Genomic DNA, 20,582 nt, shown 5'->3' with positions numbered 1-20,582 from the left:
AAAATAAAATCCTTTTGCACTCTCTTCTTACATTCTGAGTAAAATCTTAGCCATTTTTGGTATCTCTGACATGATCCCAGTGGGCGGTTACCAAGTTTAAGCTTGATGTAATCAAGCTACAGTGACCAATGATTAATGAATCTGAACTGTGTGAATTGTGAAGCTGTGTTTAATTTAATGAAATCTATGGTGTTTGGCCACCGTGTCTATCAAATGTTTTCACTCCAGAGTAAGCATCCTATCCATATTTGGTGACGTGGATGAAAGCCAAACCAGCCACAGAACCCTGACGTATCACACGCACACAGATATTTTGCAATACCTGGCATCCAGTTATTTAGAAAGACTCTTCCAAAAATATCTGCTAAATGAAGGCGGTTTCACTAGTTTCTTTTCAAAACTTCTCAAAGAGCTTTGCAAAGAACTGTTCTTGCTGTTTTAACAACAACGCTGTTGCATTGGCATATATGGAACCCCACGTTTGATAATAGATCACTTCTGATTTAAATCGGGTGCTATATTGTCACTTGGAGCAATGCTGTAAGAGCCAATTTGACTCAAAAATAATAATAGGAAATATTAATGCACGTACAAAATAGGAAAAAAAATTGTCTTTGTAGAAAGAACTGTATTATCTTATAATGCAGGGGTGTCTGAACTAAAATCCATGGGCCACATGCAGCTCCTGAGCCCTGGCACTCTGGGCCATGAAGCCCAGAAAACTCAGCGCTATTTACTCATTTATTTCATAGGGTGCATTTACAGTGTCGGTGGGAAGCAACTTCTGGTGGGAGAGTGGGTCGGGAGCGATTTTAACCCAACCCTCCCAGCGGAAACCGAGGTGGGTGCAGTTAAATTGCCCTGGGTTACTTAGCTGTCAGAAAGCTGCCCAGATTCTGCTATTTCCAATTTTAACAGACACTTCTGTACAGGCGGCTAAGCTGCCCTCCCAAAGCCAGCAGGGTCCTAATTCACATAATGTTAATCGGGGTCTATGATGTCATCGGTTTTAACTTCGGTTCGAGTAGGGAAGCTGTCGCAGCTTTCCAGCCAGGTCTGAAGAGGATCGTGAAGCTGAACAGGCCCTCCAAATAGGATTTTTACTTTTCTTTGTTGGGCCAGGATGAGCAAGAGTGCTCCACAAGGAAAGTTAAGGCCTCCTCTGCCCTGAACTCCCTGCCCCCCCCCCTTTCCCTACCATGAGACCTCCCAGGGACCGCCTTCTCCACACTCACCTGAGTGCTGGCGGACAGCCTTTGGCCACCCAATTTCCCAGAGGCCAGCAACCGCTTCCCGCCCACTCCCGGGCATGTTCATGAGGCCTGGTGGTTAAAACCCGGGCAGGTGGGAAACTAACTGAAACCTGTGGTTTCCCATCGGAAACCTGCTGACAGTTAAAATCCCTTTCTAGAGTCTGGGATTGACCTGCCTCCAGAGTGAGAGGCCCTGGAAGCGATAATCTGCCACCAGTTTTGGTTTGCCATCACATGGTGTGGAAAGTCAGTGCGATACCAAGTCAGGGTTCACTAAGCACGCAGGGGTTCAGTTGAATCTCTTGGGTGCCTTGTAAACCCACCTAACCTCAATTTAAACAACACCCTTCCTTGCTCTCTAAATGTTTACATTTCTAACTGTTGAGAGTCAGCTCTGCCATGCTCCTACCCAGGAATGTACAGAGCCCTCTTCCTAAACAGAACATCTAAAATCCAGGCAGGGGTGAAACAATGTAAACAGGGTTCTGCCTGGCTGGAACTCGAATTGCAGCTACCAGTCTCATACCTGTAGCTGCGATGTAAATGTACCGTCGTTCGCTGGTTTGGCCCATTTGAATTTTGTGGGCCTGTAGGTTTAAAAGGGCTGCTTTGAATGCCATTGTCTCATTGGTGGTTAAATCCTAAATCAGAACATGATGATCATCTAGAATCAGCAACTTGTGATAGATGCAAATTATTGGATCATGGATTTGAACTATCTGTGTGGCCCCTGAGGGCTTTATGGTACACACTTTGAGGCCCATGAAGACAAAGGGGTAAATTTTACAAATTCATGCTCCTAGGAGTGCACATCAGGAATCTCAGTACCTGAATTCTTGATCTGTACTTCCATCATGTGAAGTTGTAAACCGGGAGCAGAAATTTGTTAAAATCTATCCTTAAATGGTTGGACGCCCCTGTTGTAATGTGTGACACTTCTGTTTGACTATCTTTTTAGTTATTTTGTGGCCTGGATATTGTAACCACACAATTTTCAATTGTATTACAGAAGTCTGACCTTTCAATAATGTTGCTGTTGCAATGACCCAAGTCATCAGGCATTTTGAGATAGTTAAAGTCAGAGAGATTTGCACTTCACAGCAAAGTGACCGCAGAAAGCATCAAATCTTGAAAAAGAAACAATTCAGTGACCTGGATTTAGTCTCCTAGGGGTAGAATTTTAACTTGGCTGACGTTCAGCATGCCACCAATTAAAAAAAGGCTTTATAATACCAGAATCAGTGCTTTCAGATCTAACTGAAACGTTTGAGTTATTGTACGGTTAATTGATCATTTCAGGAAAAAGAAATGCATTTTGACATTTTAAATGCCCCTATTTCAGATAAATACATACCACACAGGGTTGTCAGTTGTCTTTCAGCTAGTTTTGGTGGAATTTGGAGAAATTGTTAGCAAGTTGATTAAACGATTACGCAAGCAGAGTCCAAATCAGGAAATAAAATAAATGTGTGACCTTTTTGCATGATTCCCTTTCACTGTTATTCTGTGGAGCAAGAAAGGGGAATGCTGTACATGCAAAAAATGCCCGTAAAGAAAATATCACACTAGAGAAATGTAGCAAGGCTTTTTATGTGGGTATTAAGGGCTGCCAATAGGTTCTATCTTGACTTGAACCTTGTAGTACAAAATCTGATCATATGAAATCCATTCACTAGGAGAGGTTGCCAACTCTAGTTGAATGTCTTGCTGGAGGTTTCATCACATGACCTGCCTCCAACTGCCCCGCCCCCACGCTCCCACCATTGGTCGGCCAACACGTCCATCCTCGCAGCACTTCGCCTTCCCACACCAATTGGAAAACGAAAAGGCTGTTCATTATCCAATTGGATGATTCTTGACTGTAAGTCAATCAGCCTTTTTTCTCATCTCCAATATTTTTGTAACTAATAAACAGAAGTGTTCAAACAAAATGAAAAAACACACTTTTTTTTAATGCCTCATGATTTTTCTCCAGGGTTGCTTGCAGCAGTGCCCTGGAGATTAATCTTCAATTCTTGGCAACCCTATTCACTACTATATGTTATGATAAATATATGATTATTTATAATTAAAAAAATTATACCCTTTTTAATTACTCCCCAAACTTCAAATTATTTTCTTTCTATTTTTTGGTTTCCTTCTTCACCCAGCCTCCTTAATTGAGCTTCTTTCAGGATTTTACTGATCACAGCGTACAGCTTTTTGGATATATTTGAGGGCCAACCAGAATAATTTGTCTTGTGAATCTCCCCCTCTCCCCAAGAAAAAAAGTGAAACCTATGTTAGGCACCTCCCCCACTTAGATCAGGGATCTTTCCACATGCTAAAATGAAAGCACAAAGGCATATTCTACCACTTGTGAGTAAACCAATGCACAGTACCAACATGCTGCCACTATCATGTCTTTCAGATCATCTGTATTAGAGCATGTAGTTACCTTCTGTGAAATAAGGTCTTCAAAACTGGTTGTCCTGAGTGAGCAATGGAAGTAAATTATAGTACAGCAGTTGAATCCCTTCATTTTCACTATCCTGTGGGGCAACAGCTGAACAGATCTGCCAAATATTTAGAACACTCGCTGACGAGACGCTGTACTTTCCATGTTGTCAGGAACTTCTGTTTGTGAAACAAAGTGGACAATCGTAGCATCACAAACAGGCAGTAGATTTTGAAAGGGATAATGTTACGAGGCTCCCAGTGTTGATATTTTAACATTAAAACTTCACCTTACAAACCGCAAAGGCTAAGCTTTATCATAAATGTACTGCAATACGATAAATTACTTTTAGGAGAAAAGTAACAGTGTGACTAAGAAGAGCAGCTACTGCTTCTGAAATTATGATATAAGTGTCAGCATTTTCCATTGACCATAGGCTTCCTGGTTGTATTTAAGATAAATAAAATAGTGACCCATCGACTTATACAGTATATCATTAAGTAATGAAACAGCCCTGTTTAAAAAGAAAAATGTTCATTTAAATAGTTTTCTCTCCAGGATAATCTTCTGGCATTCTGCTCCCACCACATCCTGCTTTCGTCTGGGAAAATGTATGTTATAGCCCTACAACTTTTCACCACAAATGCAGCGACAGGACATTCCTTTGCCTTTGCAGTATATGCTGACTCGGTGATAGATATATTTGATAGTTAAAAAGGCCCCAGGTAGGGCTCATTTTCCAAAGTACTGCCATTTTAACTGATCGTAGGATGCTTATATTGCAACCAAGTTGTCTGAATAATGTGTCTTCCACCACTAGCACTTTGTTTTTACTGCAAAACCAACAAATACAGCAAAACTTTTTTGGAGCATGGAATGCTTTGCCATAGGAAGTAGTTGAGGCAGAGCATCTTTTACGTGAAAAACAGATAAACATTTGAAGCCGAGGAAGATACAGGGCTATCGGGAGAGAGCAAGGTAAAATAGTTTTGGTAGCAAAGAGCCAGCACAGACACAACAGGCCAAATGGCCTCTTTCTGTGCAATAAACCTCTATGGTTCTAAGAATGAAGAATATAGTATACGCTAAATGCAAATAATAACTTGCGATGGTGAGTGTGTTATAAATTATGAATAGTGAGAGCATCATTCGAAAAAGAAGACATTGTTACAATCACTAAATGTGCTGTTTTCTGTACCATCTAAAATAAGAATGTCTTTTAAACAACTGGGGAGCAGTGCTCAAGGGAGTGCATCATGGGAAATCATGAGCATGCTCCTCATTAGGAATCCTGGATCATGGAGTGATCCCGGTGTGCGGGCTACCCCTGATCAACACATCTCTGACAACAGTAACCACAACTTGCATTTATATAGCACCTTTAACGTAGTGAAACATCCCAAGGCGCTTCACAGGAGCGTTATGAAACAAAGTTTGACACCGAGCCACATAAGGAGCTATTAGGACAGGTGACCAAAAGAAACGTGACAGAAACTTGTGATAAAAGGACTTGTAGTGTTGCCGTGTTTTGTGCCAGGGAGACCCTGTAGCATATCTCTCTTTCAACGTGTTACCAGGAAGTTAATTTGATTGTATGTATCATACTGGATTCTGTTTGGGTTCTGATGATTTGAGTTTTGATTTTCTTGTTGGTGCTGCTTTGCAGTTCCCTCCCATCGGTTTTACACCATCAATGGTTTTGAAGTATACTGAGGAAATATGCAGTGCTACTGACCAGTTTTACCATATTTAGTTAACATTGATTGATCTTTACAACCTTTTCCCACAGATACGGCGAAGAAGTCAGTATACTGTATGCAAACAAGTTCTCATCCCTGTGGCGGGACAGCAGGGCCAGCTCTCAATCAACAAGAGTGGTGTTGACAATCCAATTACCTCTACGTGAGTATAGTTAAATTGGTTAATTATATGCTGCCTTTGGGTTGCAGCCTCTTGTTGACTTGACATGCTCATTTATCTAATATTGTTGTATCTCTACAATAAACTATACGATTAACAGTCATCTCAATCTCACTCTAAACTATTATGTGCAACTAGAGCTTCTGTTAACACTGCATTATTTTATGTTTAACATTTAGACACGTGTTCGGTGATGGGGGAAACACTGCAAGTTGTTAACACTGTAGGGGTATGAAAGAAATAACTTGCATTAATATAGCACCTTTCATGTTCCCAAAGCAGTGCACAACCAATTTATTTTTGAAATGTAGGCAATGTTATATAGGCAAACACAACAGCTAATTTGCACAGACAGCAAATAAGTTGAACGACCAGATAATTTGCTTCTTGGTGGTATTGGTTGAGGGAAGCAATGTTTGTCAGGACACTGAGAGTACTCCCTTCTCTTCTTCAAATGAGTTTATGAAGAGTGCAGGATGGGAGGCTGACAAGGAGATCATTGAAGTAATCCAGTCTGAAGGTAATAAAGGCATGAATGAGGGTTTCAGCAGCAGATGGGCTTAGGTGGGGCAGAAGGGAGTGATATTATAGAGGTGGAATTAGGTGGTCCTTGTGATAGACAGGCTATGAGGCTGGAAGCCATGAGCTGGGTTTCATTTAAAGCCAGGATGTCAATACAATCACCCACAATGAGGTCATGATACAAGGACCTTGTGTGCAACTGAGCACATGTTCTCAAGGGAACTGCAGAAAGGGGTGGCCATTGTCGATCCAGCAGCAGAGTTCAGTGGTGTGTAGGGTGGGCAGGATTCGAGAGAGATTGGTGAGGTTAGCCCCATGTGGGTGCACTGGGCAGGATGGTTGGCAAGAGCGGAGGATGGAATGCCGATCTAGATTTTGTGCTAAAGTCCTGGAGTGGGGATTGAGGCCACAACCTCCTAATTCAGAGGCAAGAGTGCCACCCCTGAGCCGAGCTAACACTTTTGCAAGGCTCTGCTCCTAGTGTGGAGTCTTGCTAGATGCATAATTGCCCTTGCAATGAAAAAAGAAAAGAAAAAATCCAATGTTAAAGTAAAAATTTGAATTTGCATTAGGATGGCAGATTATTTTCTCTGATAAAATGGATGTACAAAGAAGAAATATCTGTCATTTTCTGCTACTGTCATCTTCATTTATGGGAAGTTACTTTTTAGGCCACATTGAACTGTAGGATTTGACATTTTAAAATCTTACTATAGTACTAATGCAGTGGCATTGAAATGAAGTTTCGGAAGGAGACTATTTCCGTCTTTTCAAGGAACATTACCTACCCAAAAATAAGTCTTCAAAATAGAAGCAATTAGTGACCCTTTAAGTAAAATTTCATGAGAACTCATGGTTTTTGTATTAAAAGTCACTCAATGGTCTGAGATTGTATCAGTGATATTATGGAGTTGATAAAGTCATGCGGTCAGATGGAAATGATAGATGACAGTGTGGGTGGCTTTGCTTGGCCAGGAGTGTTCTTTGGGGCAATGAGTCAACATCACCTGGAGCCTGAAAGATTGGTCAGGTAAAGCTGAAATATCGATCCAAGAGCCAGGTAGAGCCTTCATGGAAACTTCGAGTATTTGTCAAGATAAACCTAGGCTGCCTTTGAGTGGGCTCTTGAGACGAAAATCCAGGAAGCTGGAGTGTCTGTCACTGGGAGACTTGAACATTAATTCAGGAGTATGAAATATCCATTAAAGGAAAGACAGTAGGTCTGTTTGAACAAGCCTGGAGCAGCATTCCAGGAACCTGGAGAAAATAAGAGTAGCCAGCTGGGTTTTCAAGTAAACCATTTCCAAGGATTCTTTATTTCATATTAACATCAGAAGATAAGAAATAGGAGCAGGAGTAGGCCATATGGCCCCTCGAGCCTGCTTCACCATTCAATCAGATCATGGCTGATCTTTGACCTCAACTCCACTTTCCAGCCCAATCCCTATATCCCTTGATTCCCTTAGAATCCAAAAACGTGTCGATCTCAGTCTTGAATATACTCAATGACTGAGCACCTGCAGCCCTCTGGGGTAGAGAATTCCAAATATTCACGACCCTCTGAGTGAAGAAATTCATCCTCATCTCAATCCTAAATGGCCGACCCCTTATCCCGAGACTACGTCCCCTAGTTCTAGACACCCCAGCCAGGGGAAATATCCTCTCAGCATCTATCCTGTCAAGCCCTCTTAGAATCTTATATGTTTCAATGAGATCACCTCTCATTCTTCTAAACTCCAGACAGTAAAGGCCCATTCTACTCAATCTTTCCTCGTAGGACAACCCTCTCATCCCAGGAATCAATCTAGTGAACCTTCGTTGCACCATCTCTAAGGCAAGTATATCCTTCCTTAGGTAAGGAGACCAAAACTGCACACTGTGCACCAGATGTGGTCTCACCAAAGCTCTGTACAGATGCAGCAAGACTTCCTCACTCTTGTACTCCAACCCCCTTGCAATAAAGGCTAAAATGCCATTTGCCTTCCCAATTGCTTGCTGTACCTTCATTTTAACTTTCTGTGTCTCGTGTATAAGGACACCCAAATCCCTCTGAACACCAACATTTAATAGTTTCTCACCATTTAAAAAATATTCTGTTTTTCTATTCTTCCTAACAAAGTGAATAACCTCACATTTCCCACATTATACTCCATCTGCCACCTTCTTGTCCACTCACTTAACCTGTGTATATCACTTTGTAGACTCTGTGTGTCCTCCTCACAGCTTACTTTCCCATCTAGCTTTTTATTGTCAGCAAACTTGGATACATTACACTTGGTCTCTTCATCTAAGTCATTAATATAGATTGTAAATAGTTGAGGCCCAAGCACTGATCCCTGCAGCACCACACTAGTTACAGCCTGCCAACCCGAAAATGACCTGTTTAATCCTACTCTCTGTTTTCTGTCTGTTAACCAATCCTCAATCCATGCTAATATATTACCCCCAATCCCTTGAGCCCTTGTGTAACAACCTCTTATGTAGCACCTTATCGAATGCCTTTTGAAAATCCAAATATACTACGTCCACTGGTTCCCCCTTCTCTACCCTGCAAGATTCACCCTCAAAAAACTCTTAATAAATTTGTCAAACATGATTTTCCTTTCATAAAACAGTGTTCACTCTGCCTAATCTTATTATGATTTTCTAACTGCCCTGTTATTACATCCTTAATAATAGATTCTTTGGCTGAAGGGGCATATCTCTAATTATATAATATGAATAGGGGAGATGTATGTGTTTCCGGTCTAGTGTTGGAGGCCTTTATTTAATATATTACCAAATACCAAACCAAACTAAGTTCGGAACCTTAGATGGTTTACTGACCCCTAACTCTCTATATCAAACAAGATGCTTGGATCGGCCATCATGCTCCATAATTGTAAATTTGGTCGTAAAAGATTGGCTGGAATGTGGTGCACAATCAAAGGGTTCAGGGTGATGTCATCAATTGTAAATGTAAAGCTCAAGTAATGTGTTCAGATGAATGGCCTTCTCCATTCACCATCCAAACCTATCTATTCTTTTGCTGATGATTCTAATCTGCATTCATCAACTTCCATCACTATGTGGAGATGCCGGTGATGGACTGGGGTTGACAATTGTAAACAATTTTACAACACCAAGTTATAGTCCAACAATTTTTATTTGAAATCTACAAGCTTTCGGAGGCTTCCTCCTTCCTCCACATTTACCTGAGGAAGGAGGAAGCCTCCGAAAGCTTGTAGATTTCAAATAAAAATTGTTGGACTATAACTTGGTGTTGTAAAATTGTTTACAACTTCCATCACTATGTCACTGTTTTCATCCTTGGTGACATCCTGCACAATAGGCCTTGGTGCTTCAGTTTAGTTTCTCAATAATAAAACAAACATCACTTCATCCACTTGTATTTTACATGGTAGCAAGGTTATTTTCAAATCTATAAATTGTAATGGTGCTGAAAAGCTTGCCATTGTCCATAATGGTCTGTCGTGGCAGTCATCTGGAGATGGTGATTGCGGTTTGTCACTTAGCAAGATAAACAAGTACAACAGAACTTATGACAAAAGTCCTGAAGTATATCTTCTCCTGTGACAGCAGTAATTTTGCTGCTGTGATACTCAGAAGTTATAAAACGGTCATTAAATATAGTCTGTTCTTGATGGTTTCCTAATAATACAATAAATTGTTATCACAGAAACAAGCAAAATTGGTTCCAGCTGTGCAGAGTGAAATCTGACACCACTGTTTTTGTCAAATTCAACCTTAATAGGATTAAGCTCAAACAATCGGCAGGCATATTGAAGGCATTTTTAAGGTCATATAACATTTAAAAAAGGCAGAATATAGAAGACAAGTAGAGCCAAGAAGAGAGTTTCAAGGCTGTAATCCAGCCATAGGGGGCAATTTTAACCTATCTCGCTGGGCGGGAAACCTAAGGGATCGGGTGGAACGCCAGTTTTACACCCCACCCAATATCACTGACTTCAATGGAGAGTAAAATCGGGTGTAAGACCAGCCTTCCACCCAATCCTGTTAGTTTCCTGACGGGAGGGTTAGGTTAAAATCGCCCCCAATGTGTTCAGAGGAGGAGGACGATGACAACAACAACAACAGCAACAACAACAACAACTTGCATTTATATAGTACCTTTAATGTAGACAAACATCCCAAGGTATCTCACAGAGGTGTAATCAGGCAAAAAATGGATGCTGAGCCAAAGAAGGAGATATTAGGAGGGGTGACTTAAAGCATGGTCAAAGAGGAGAGAGAGGTGGAGGGGTTTAGGGAGGAGATATTTATCAAGGTGATTTGGATCCCAAGATGGGGCTCCAACCTTTAAATCCTACCCAGCTGTTGTTCAGACTAAAATATGGAGTAGATTTTACAAATTGATACTTCACATGATGAGAATGAAGATCAGGAATTAATAGTTGTAAGACTTGTGAGGCGCTGAGTTGTGGGCCAAAATTCCCAACATGTGAAAAGCTCTGAGCTGGAGAACCCCTAATTCATAAAATCTACCCTTATATTTATGTTTATTGTCAAAAATGTTAACTAGCTTACTGTAGTAGTTCTGCTGACTGACTGTCAGCTCCAAATTATGTGAAAAAAAAATTGCATAATTGATTTTTAACAGTATTTTGGTAGCAATTAATCACCAAGTACCATTATAAATAGACCAGTTATTTTTGTTCCAGACTTTAACCAAGTGGACATTGTGTTAGATTAAAAAAAGACATGAGCAGATTAACTGTAGTTACATGAATTGAGCCCATTTTATATAATTTTGGATTGTAGTCTTGGCTTTGATTCTCATCCCAGCTCTGGTGTAGTGACTTGGACTAGTACAGGGTTTGATACACCAGTATCTGGGTTTGAAGAGGGCGGGCAGTTATCGGTAAGAATGAAATATGTTAAAATCATGTTAAAATCTGATTATGAAGGACAACTAAGAAATTTCTCCCTAGGCCTCTCTGCATTATGCCAAATCCTCAACCAAGTTCCCCCAATTCCAATTTAAAACCAGCTGTTAGGAGCTATGTGAGAATAGCCCAGGGTGACTAACTCTCTGTTTCTCCCCTCCCTCCCAATGGGGATGTCCTTCACTCAATGCCTCCCCAAGGCAGTAAGGCTGAGATCAGCAACACTGCAGGTGGGGTATTATGGGCACAGAACTGCGTCCTGCCACTCGGTTACACAGTGTGTTGGTACTTAACCAAAAGTGGTGTAACTATTCATTTCCTTGCCACAGCAGTGAGCTGTAAAACATGACCCTTTTTTTTCTCTTCTACTTCAGAATTTGCTACGCCGGCAGTGTATTTTCCTAGTTGAAGAGTACCGAATCCTCACAAAGGAACTAAGTTTGTTGCTGATGAGAGAAGACTCTAAGTTCACCCAGTTATTCAAAGTAATTACTCAGATGTAGTGTATCGCAAGTATAATTGTAACAAGCCTTTGAAGGACCTCCAGCTATGATGGCTGCCTCAACAGGAGGGCCCTCTGTTATCGGACACACAGCTCCTCTTGGTCTGGAAATGAATGTAGGGCTGGAAATTGGCTTCTGAGGGTATGTTTGATACCTGATTTTGATTGACATTTATAAAGAAAATGCCATAAATTAGAGAAAAAAATGATCCGTGTTACCTGAATTTTCAGTAATTTTGGTACAAAACAAGCACTGTCAAAAAGTCAATTGCAGAGGGTCACGGTGAGTATAGTTTCTCCAAGTCAATCCAACAGTAGTAATTGAATGACAGATGATATTCAGGCAAATACTTAGTACTTTGTGTACAAGTCAATTACCTAATAATATCTGTTTAAAGAATGCAAAAAGTATACATAATGTGAAAAGTCGCCAGATTTTTTTAACTTATTCTTGGTACAACACACAACCTGCTGATAAACTGTCCTCACTGATGCAGTGCAGAGTGTAAATGCCAGGGGTATATTTTCCAGTCCCAGCCAACTTCCCAGAATTTTTCCAGGGTCATCCCTCATGAATTGTTCAAACCTGCTCCAGGCACATCCTGGGCCTGTCACTAGAAGCTCGCCAAAATGAAGGGATGAGAAATTGCAAATGTCAACAGCCCTTTAAAGGACAGCAGCAAAAGTGGCCATATAGGGAAGTAAAAATTATTGCAGCCTTTATGAAGCCTGTAAGGATTTTAAAAGTACATTTCGGTCTTTCCAAAAGCTGTATAGTGCAAAAAGTAAAGTGTCTGGCAACAAATGTGGAATGATGAAATGGCGACAGAGCTGCAAGGCTGCAAACCCCTGTTTGATGGCTGGCAGAGTGGTGGTGCTGCTGCATGAGGTTTGGCATAACAGGGCGCCCTCCCCGGAGGACAGCATTGCAACATGCACGGCAGGAGGTGGTGACCAGTGTCAACGTGATGTACATTATTCACAGGACCTGGGTACAAATACGGATGAGGATAGTAAACCTCAAGGAAAGAGCCAGGGTACAAATACCGAACAGAACCATTTACCAGTAATTAATGGATGGAGAATCGTGCACTGTTCTCCGCACCCAAATTTCAAATATATTCTCCAGCAAGCAGAGTGATAAAATCCACCATCATAATCATTATTATGCTGACATTCCACAGATCTGATGGGAGTTTGATAAAACGGGTAACCCTTATCAAACGCATGTTGTTTGTTTTCTGAACATGACAGGCTAATGAACCATCTCGCAGTTGGCTGAATCTAATATTTTTAAGGACTTGCACAACACCAGGTTATAGTCCAACAGTTTTATTTTAAATCACAAGCTTTCGGAGCTTACCTCCTTCGTCAGGTGGGTGAAGGGAGTGAACCCTTCACTCACCTGACGAAGGAGGTAAGCTCTGAAAGCTTGTGATTTAAAATAAAACTGTTGGACTATAACCTGGTGTTGTGCAAGTCCTTACATTTGTCCACCCCAGTCCATCACCGGCATCTCCACATCATGGCTAATATTTTTGATAGACCGTTTACCTGATGGAGTTGCTGGCAGGCCACACCTCGGCGGTAAGGTGACATTGCTGGCTCCGAGATCCATTGAAAAAGGAGGTAACGCTACCCCCGATGGCAATGTAGATGCTGTGACTGGCAATAACATATGCTGGCCGGAGCATCACGATTAAACACTTCCTCTCTCCCTCCCCCGTCCCTCGCAACCATGTAATCTCCAAGTAAACAGCCACTGTCTTTCATGGCTCAGTCACCAGCTTGGTTTAAAAACAAGTGGGTGCCGCAAGCTTGCACGGACACAGTTGTTTTTGTTGTTGTTCCGGTGCTGCACACTGCACTATCAATAAGATGGTATCCACAGCACCTGGACCCCAAGGCATTACTATGGAACCACTTTCTGAAGAGACTCCGCAATGTAAATAGGGCATTTATCCTTCAGTCAGATACAGAAAGGGCCTGAAATTCTTCTTTCAACAAACAGGAGACTGCCTCTTTATCTTCCTAATTGATAACTAGCAACAAAACTACGGGTAACTCATGCAATTTCTGAGAACATGGTTCCATTAGCTGGCCACTAATCCCCTTAAAAAGAAAACGTTCACCCCAAAGTCTGAAGTCACACGAATAAGTCTCTTGAAGGGACTTGTGTTAAATAATGGTAACAGTTTCAGTTGCTTAGGTTAATTTTGTGCTCGTTTGTAAGAGCCAGAGAACAGAGAATGAAACATTATGGGGGAGATTTTCAACTGCCAGCTGCCTGTTTCTCGCCTGAAAAATGGACGACCAACCATTAAAAATCTGGTGAGGACCTTGTGTACTCATTTGCCCGCCTGAATCAACTTTCAAGCAGGCCTTTAAATGGGCGCCCAGCACCCCCTCCCAGAACAGGCGTGAGGCTGTTTAAATATGCAAATCTGGTCCTATGCCTATTGTAGGACTTTGATCACAGCTTTCAAGGAGCATTGGAGAGCTCATGTCAGTCCTCTTTACCCAGGTGTTGAGAGGCCTAACTGGCAATCCTTAAAGCGAGGCCTGGAGGGATAGAATGGTCCTCTGGGCCCCACAAAAATCTTCCACTGCTGACCCATTCTTGGCCACCCAGAATCCACTCCCCTCCCCCCTCCCCCCACCATCACAACAGCCTACCTTCGGGCTGTGTGCAGTAGCCGGCCTAATTTCCTCGCCAAGAAAATGTTAATGAGGCCTGAACCCCGAAAGTGCATTGGTCTTCTCATGTCAGGTTAGACTGATGCCACGAGCACACCGCCAATATCACACCCACTCAGTGCCCAGCCCGAAAGTCTTCCCCATCCAATTGTTTTTCCTGGCACAGAGCTCAATGTTAGGAATTCAAGCATGAATTCAACGGGTCTGGAGTGTTTTCTGATCTGTGTCTGAATATATAGAACTTACAACACAGAAACAGGCCATTCGGCCCAACTGGTCCATGCTCCACACGAGCCTCCTCCCACCCTACTTCATCTCACCCTATCAGCATAACCTTCTATTCCTTTCTCCCTCATGTACTTATCTAGCGTCCTCTTAAATGCATCTATGCTATTTGCCTCAACCTCTCCATGTGGTAGAACTTTGCAGGAATTAATAAAATCTAACCCTATACCTTTTTCCATCTAATGTATCTCACAGTTTATATACCAGGGTAAATTTGGCAAGGCTCTGCTCTTGGCATGGAATCTTGCTCGAGGGGAGCACAGAGCGAAGAATTGGGTACGAAGGCCACTGCATACAATTCACGGCAGCTGGACCTGCGTCCAATTCTCTGATCCCTGCTCCTGTCAAATGAAGCTCTGCGCTGGGATCCTCGCCGTCAAAATTTACCTCATATAACGGACAGCTTGCCCTAACCTGTTCCAATGATGATGCTTCTTAAAGGGGATGTAACTAAATACTGTTACTGAAAAGTACTTAACAAACATCATAAGACCCCCTTGGTACTATTTATTTTACTTTTCACTTTTAAATGTCTCCATTTACATTACTCCTTTGTGGAGTCTTCATCTATTTGCTAAAGTATCAAGTGACATAGAGCAGGGATATCCATGTAGACAGCAACCATTAGACAGCAGTAGAATTGGTGTTTACATTCTCTTTGGTGATGGTGAACCAGTTTGTTTTACGTTCATTGAGTGTTAGCAAATGCTTGTCAGAAACCAAAAAGCAAGACAAAGAAATACCCTGTGATGATTGCTAACAAGATTGTAAATCTTGACCTTCCCTAAATGTGGTTCACTGGACATATTGTAAGGGAATCGTCTTGCTGTACATTAATCCAGTGCTTCTTTTTCACATCATATCTGACCTGCTCCCCTTTTGAGTGCAGTTTTCCCCAGAGAGCATGGGATCATGGAATGCCATTTAATGCCCACACTCAATCTTTCCACATTAACACTACTTCAGAATAACAAGTTACATTGATATGACATTCTCATTCACACTGTAGACAATGTCATGGCTAATCTGAATAGGATTGTCTGATTTGTTCTCAGTTGTGTTTGTATTCCTTCTCCGGTTTCCCCTCTTATTTTATCCCCCTTACTAGTGGCGTAAGCAAGGGGAGAGGGGTCGTTCAAACACCTCCTGAAATTTCTATGATTTTTTTAATCGGACCTCTAGTTCTTTCGAATGAGTAAGCCTTAGGTCACTTGAAAGAACACAGAGACAATGGATGTTCTTCCAGAGCTACCCAGTTCCGCAATTCGACCAGTGATAACTTCACCGTTAACTGGGATATTGCAGTGTATAGTAACAAAATGATTAATAGATTAGCAACACATAGCTGGTGCTTGGACTCGTGTGGTAGAGTTTTTTTCTGACAAGAATGTTTTATCTTTTCATTATCTTATTTGAATCGTTAGATCAATGGAAGTATTAATGTTTCCATTTGAACCTTATTATGAAATTCCTATTTGAAAAATAGACCTTTTGAAGTCATTTTGTTTGGCCTGTCAAACTCATTTCTAAATATCCCCCCCCAAAAATTCCTGCCCACACCACTGCCCCTTATCCTTTCACTTTAGGGTGAACACTCAAACTGAGTGTTCCACAGGCATCACAGCCCCTCTTACACATTCCCCAAATTTAATGCTCAATTACGATTAGCTTGTGTTGTGCCACATATCTATTTCAAATTTAGCGCGCTTACAATCCTTTGGCAAAAATTGTGAAGAATAGTACTGTATTTCATAAAGAAATTAAACTGCATTATTTACCAGGAGCCAGAATTCTGTGGAAAACTGTATTGAACGGCTTCAGAACACAAGCTTGTCACTGTGATGGCATCTTATTGGAATCCATGTAAGGAATGAATGCAGTGGGATCACCATAGCGATGAAAAAATACACTGCAAGCTGGCTGTCTTCACAACAAAGCTACACATGGTTGATGCCACGCGTCGCTGGCTTTGTGTGTGTGTACACTTTTTAACTAGCTTTGAGTGTCCTTTAGATTGAAACCAATGCCAGTTGATGATGGCATGCTTGTTACACAAATCAAAAGATCACAACATTGCAACATGATATCCCTTAAGTTTCAAGAATGTGATCCACATATACTAGAGATAACCTTCCCCAGCGAGATATGTATCACAGCAAGGGCCGTCCTTGTCATCGCCTGCTTGTGTGTAACCAATCTCTTTATAGGTCCGACACAGAATTCATGATGTGCCTTTTGATGACTACAAAATAGTGTTCAGCTTTTTGCAAATCACTCAATTTTATTCAATAAGATTCCTAATTATTAATAGTCACTGATTGCTGCATTCACATTGGTAAATTGAATTAACCATTTAAATCAGCAAGTGGTCTCCAAACTGTGGCTCCATGGGCTACATAGTTGCATACCTTGGAATTTCAGGGGCCACGTTGTAAAGTTTACCTCCCGTTTCTATTAATTTGCATCTCTCTCAAGTTGTTGACACTAACAGATCTTGGTATTCTGACTTGGGAATTATCCCAATGAGGCAACAGTTCTAAGAACAGCCCTTTCCAAAATTCCAAGCCCACAAAATTCAGAAGGAAAAATAAGAAATATAAGGACAAATAGCCCTGCCAGGGGTCAGGGGCCACAGATTGTGCACTGCCGATTTAAATTAAAGATGGCTATCTCTGATTTGCCATGGTTCTGTTTTAACGGAAGGTGTTGATATCACTAGTCAGATGCTGTAATTAGTACAAGTCCTATTGTCACTGAACCTTTCACAACATCTAATGGGAACTGGATAAGTATCTGGATACAGGATTAATGGTTCTAGGAATAAGCATTGATTTGGATGATCAAATATTGCACATCATGTGATGGATCTTGTGCTTATGGGCCAGAAAGAATGTTGCCTGTAGAGGGTAGCAGATCAGGCTTCGATAGTGGGGATGGACGAATATTCTCAAATTTTGCTCTGCGACCTTTAGGATCAGGGATTATTTAAGTATTGTTTTTTGTTCGTCTTTGCGCTTTCAAGGGAGCCTCACCTGCTGGAAATGCGTGTTGGAAACTGAGTCCATACCATCCGTGATTTTCTGATGAGAAAATCATACCCAGAATGTACCTCAATTTCCAATACATGCTGCCGGTGTGTGAGACTCCTCACAGGAGAAGGAAGTCAGAAAATTATCCCTCTAGTTTTCCCTCTGGAGAAAATGTGTGTGGTAGACTCCATGATAGTGTCTATCCTACATAGTCTGGAGAAAGAACAGGCTTGAAGATCTTTTCTCCTGCTATGCTTTCTTATGTTCAAACAATTAACTACAGAGATTGGAGAATATTTACTTTGCTTTTGCTTGTAAGTATTTAAGGTTTCTTCATTCAAGCAAACCCCCTACCTCTGAGCTGGAAAAGAACCTGTGATTGTTTAGCCCACAGGGGTCAATGACCCTGAGAAGAGACAGTGAGAGGGGCCCACCAAAAGGCGTAAGGATATGGTTTGGTGGTTGAAGGATAGACCAGGACGATCAGCAACTTTTGAGCTAGTGCCAGGACCATCGTAGGATAATGAAGTGTTGAATAGAATAATTGGCTTAAATGATTGTTTGGAAAGGTAGTGTAAGGGAATGGAACTAAAGATTGGGACAGCCCTCCTTTCCTTTCTCATTAACATTAAAATGGCTGACAACCAAGAGCAAAATATGTTAATATTTCTGCTCAAGTAAATGGCATTTTAAATCAGCAGAGTGATAGAAACTTACATGGAAGTTATTCATAATAATTTCTATTTTATTTTCCTGTTTGAAGTTTCAGAAATGTAATCTGTGTCATGGTCTGGATTTTGCCAAGAAGGGTTATGTGCTGTCATCTGAAAAGTTTATGTTCCCTCTTGATGAAAATGTGATTCTACGCAGAGATTGGTTGGTTACTAAATGCCTCATTTCCTATTATTGTATTTCAGATGATGGTGAATCATGTGCCCAGTAATTACAATGTTTCAAAATAAAAGTTCTTATTTATTATTGAAATCATTGGTCAGAAATAAAAACTTTATAGGGTAACTTGACCAATCCTGGGGTCCCAGTGTGGAGCTGCACTGAAGGTGTTGTAGTCCCTATCTCTGACCCATGCTCCCTACAAATGCAGCTCCCTGTCGGGACTGCAGGATCGTTCAATTCCTCCTTCATTAAAATCCTGTTAACCGCACCACGTAGAAAATGGTAAATAACCCTCACAGTAACCCTCGAGTAATCTTTGACAATTTTATTACATCTATACAAGTAAAAGTCTTAAGTCCAGCAAGTGTCTGACATGTCATAACCTCTCAAAAGGCATCACATCTCAAAAGTGACTTTAGGGTAAAAAAAATTATGACTGGCTCAATAACTAGCGTACCCTTGAAATTTCAGATGCTTCCAAAGTGTGGTCAGTGGGATCTCTGCCATCTGTCCTTGTCCTGACCCCGGGTGGAAGAAATACTCGCCCCTCCAGTCAGAACTTCTCAATGAGGCTAGAAAGCAATGGAAAAACTGGTAGCAACAGGTTCAACCTAAATCCCACCCCCAACCCCCAGATTGTGCTAATTCTTCATCCTAAACAGGCTGAAATTTCAACTCCGATAAGTTAACCTTGCTGATTACCTCAAATAGCCTATTGGCTAGATTGACTAAACAGATGGCAAAAGCTGCCGAACAGCACCCAGTAACAAACGCAAAATTGTACAAATCCTTCATTATTTTTCAAATTCCTACCATTCGTAAATCAACAACTGCTTCAAAACAGGCAATTAAATTGTTCAAACTATTGTCTTGATTTCTTTGTAAACCGGCTGACTAAATACCTAAAAAAAATAAAATTTGTAATACAATAATTCGCAAAAAAACTTTTGACTTACCCATAAAATTATACATCTCTTGTTGGAAATCTGTCCAAATATGTTTATCCCCCCAGAAACCTGCCCTCACTCTAGAACATAGGGCTTCAGTTCTGTTCCCTTCCCACAGCTTCCATATTTTTACTGAGCCATCCCATCATATATTTCCCAGGCTTCATGCATGTGAAAGGTTTATGCCCCAAGTGTCTCCCAATGCCAGTTTGTGAATTTGGGACTCAGGCCCCAGATTTACACTTCTTTCAAGCTGTGTTAACATAACTAAGGCCATGCACTTTCACTCGCCTTCCTGTTCCTCTTTACCGAATGGGCCTAAACTCTCCCAGTTTATCCTGGGCCTAGGCTTTGTCATTGCATGTTGGGCCTGGACTCTGCTACTTTTCAGGCTTTGCATGGATAATTGAGGCCAAGCATTTGGGCTCCCCCTCCCACACCACTTTTCATGAAGGGCATCAACTTTTTTAGGCTTGCATGCTGCTGGTCTGTCCTAGGCCTGGACACTGCTGTTTACAGGCTCCAAATCCATCTCCCTTGACTAATGCTAGGCCTCAAATCCCCCAAAGACTAGCCCCAATTGTTAATTGCTGGCTGGCTGTTTTTCAGGTGAGAAACTGGCAGAAAGCAATTGAAAATCACCCCCAGTGTATCCTCTGACTCACTGTGAGCAATGTTACAGGAGATCTGCTAATATCTCAAAAATTGAATACAATTTGTAGACTATGACACATTGAAAACTGTGGATCTGTCGCACTGATTTCCCAGTTTGAAAATGGCTTGTGTTCATAATACAAACAGGCAAGATTAAAAGCTTAATCATAAGGTAAATTTTTCAGTTTACCCAATATGTGTTGCCAACAGAGGGTGGAATATTTACCCTTCAATTTATTTTTAGTGCAACTCTGCATATAGTGAACTAGAGAACATTGCACTTAATAATTAGTGTAGTGGTCATAGTAATGGACTAGTAATCTAAAGGTCATGAGTTCCTGGCAAGTGGTGAATTTAAGTTTAATAAATCTAGTAATTTGTGGACTAGGATCAGAAATGAGTCCCAGATTGTTACCAGTCTGATCTCACCTAACTCCAGTTCCACACTCTTAGGGGGTGAATTTTCACCTTAGTTCTCCTGCTCACCTGCCATAACTTTGGCGTGAACATCATTTTTCCATGCTATCCGTGGCTC

The 20,582-nt window shown here is 41.3% G+C and overlaps 1 protein-coding gene across 4 annotated transcripts in view; it reads left to right on the top strand.

The window, feature by feature from the left end:
• cald1a (caldesmon 1a) overlaps positions 1–20,582 on the top strand; it is a 188,821-nt gene that overhangs the window by 42,149 nt on the left and 126,090 nt on the right. For all 4 annotated transcript variants that reach the window (XM_068004781.1, XM_068004779.1, XM_068004776.1 and 1 more), the window contains exon 2: positions 5,480–5,592. The gene's annotated coding sequence lies outside the window, so the exon portion shown is untranslated. The remainder of the gene's footprint in view (positions 1–5,479; positions 5,593–20,582) is intronic.

Source organism: Heptranchias perlo, chromosome 24, assembly GCF_035084215.1.
Source record: "Heptranchias perlo isolate sHepPer1 chromosome 24, sHepPer1.hap1, whole genome shotgun sequence".
Classification (NCBI taxonomy): Eukaryota; Metazoa; Chordata; class Chondrichthyes; order Hexanchiformes; family Hexanchidae; genus Heptranchias; species Heptranchias perlo.
Note: the sequence above shows the minus strand (reverse complement) of the source record. Positions and strands in the feature narration are given on the sequence as shown.